This window comes from Arachis ipaensis, chromosome B05, assembly GCF_000816755.2.
Source record: "Arachis ipaensis cultivar K30076 chromosome B05, Araip1.1, whole genome shotgun sequence".
In the NCBI taxonomy this organism is placed as follows: Eukaryota; Viridiplantae; Streptophyta; class Magnoliopsida; order Fabales; family Fabaceae; genus Arachis; species Arachis ipaensis.
The window spans coordinates 127928925-127930604 of record NC_029789.2 but is presented as its reverse complement, the minus strand read 5'-3'; the positions used below and the strand labels follow the sequence as shown (position 1 = coordinate 127930604).

At 28.8% G+C, this 1680-nt stretch overlaps 1 protein-coding gene across 2 annotated transcripts in view; it reads left to right on the top strand.

Moving 5' to 3' along the window:
* LOC107644086 (pentatricopeptide repeat-containing protein At3g48810-like) overlaps positions 1–1680 on the top strand; it is a 5786-nt gene that overhangs the window by 1641 nt on the left and 2465 nt on the right. The gene's annotated exons all lie outside the window — the stretch shown is intronic.

Below are 1680 nucleotides of genomic sequence, written 5' to 3'. Positions count from 1 at the left end.
AAATTTTTTTTATTAATTTATAAATTTCTTCAATTTTTGAGCACGTCGCTCACAACTGAGTACAATCGAACCAGGAGGATCGGACTAAATCAAGACCTGACACAGGTTTTCGGTTAACCTGATCAAACTAGCTAGTTCAATCTGATTCTATTCTCATAACTAAATTGCAATCATTCGGATGAAATTGTATGGTTCTAACTTCTAAAAACGAAATCAAACTGGCCAATTTAACTCGATAAAATGGAATCGAGCGTCTAACCAGTCTTATTGAAACAAGTCTTATTGAAATAAAAAATTGATAAAAAAAATTGGTACAAAAATCAGCAAAATGGGTGAAATTGTTGAATCAGATCGTTTTTTATTGAAAAAATCGGTTAAAAAAAAATAATTTTTTCTAAAATTACTTTTTTGAAAAATATATTGTATGAAAAAGAAGAAACTTTTAAATCTCTTTATATTCAAATTTCCAGAAATCTTTTGAAATTGGCAAATTGCTTTTGTAATGAGTTAGGATCTATTTATCAAAATTGGCATCTGATCTTGTCATTCTTGTGAGAGTATTTGATCACTGGTTTAACCAATAAATTATTAGTTGCTGAATCACAGGATTATAATTACATAAATATATAAAATTATTACAAAAATAATTAAAATTAAAATAATTAATGCAATTTGTTTTCAACAATTTACATTAATCAAGTATCAATTCTCGTAACAATTAAACTTTACACAACTAAATCAACCAAACAACTCATTAACTAAATCAACCAATTAATGGCTCGGCCCGGATAGCACCGGGTAACAAGGTTTCCGGTCTCACCAGATGAATCGAACCAGCTTTAGCATGAGATCTCGTTCTGCTGTGTTTATAGTTTGATTTTCCTGTCTTGATCGGCAATATTTTACTGTTTATAGTGTGTAGCTGAGATGTGAGTCTGAGACTGTTCAGTTTCTAATTTTGGATTCGATGCAAGCAACTAAACCATATTCTGTAGATTACAATGTAATTAGCTTTCATTTTGTTTTCTTCATATTAAGAGATTAGGGTATTGATCCTAACTCATTACAAAAGCAATTTGCCAATTTCACAAGATTTCTGAAAATTTGAATATAAAGAGATTTAAAAGTTTCTTTTTTTTTCATATAATATATTTTTCAAAAAAGTAATTTTAGAAAAAATTAATTTTTTAACCAATTTTTTCGATAAAAAATGATCTGGTTCAACAAATTCACCCATTTTGCCAATTTTTGTACCAATTTTTTGTATCAATTTTTTGTTTCAACAAGACTGGTTAGATGCTTGATTCCATTTTATCAAGTTGAATTGGCCAGTTCCATTCCGTTTTTAGAAGTTAGAACCATGCAATTTCATCCGAATGATTGCAATTTAGTTATGAGAATAAAATCAGATTGAACTAGCTAGTTTGATCGGGTTAACCGAAAACCTGTGTTGGGTCTTGGTTTAGTCCGATCCTCCTCGTTTGATCGTACTCCGTGCCTGCCTGGTCATTGTTGTTCGAATCTTGGCTTGTTTTGGATCAAGGTAAAAATCAGTTGTAAGCGAAGTGGTCAAAAATTGTAGAAATTTATAAATTAATAAATTTTTTAGCTGTTAATCCATTTAAAATAACTAAATACAAAAAATTAATTTTTAAATATATTATTTTATTTTATTTGATT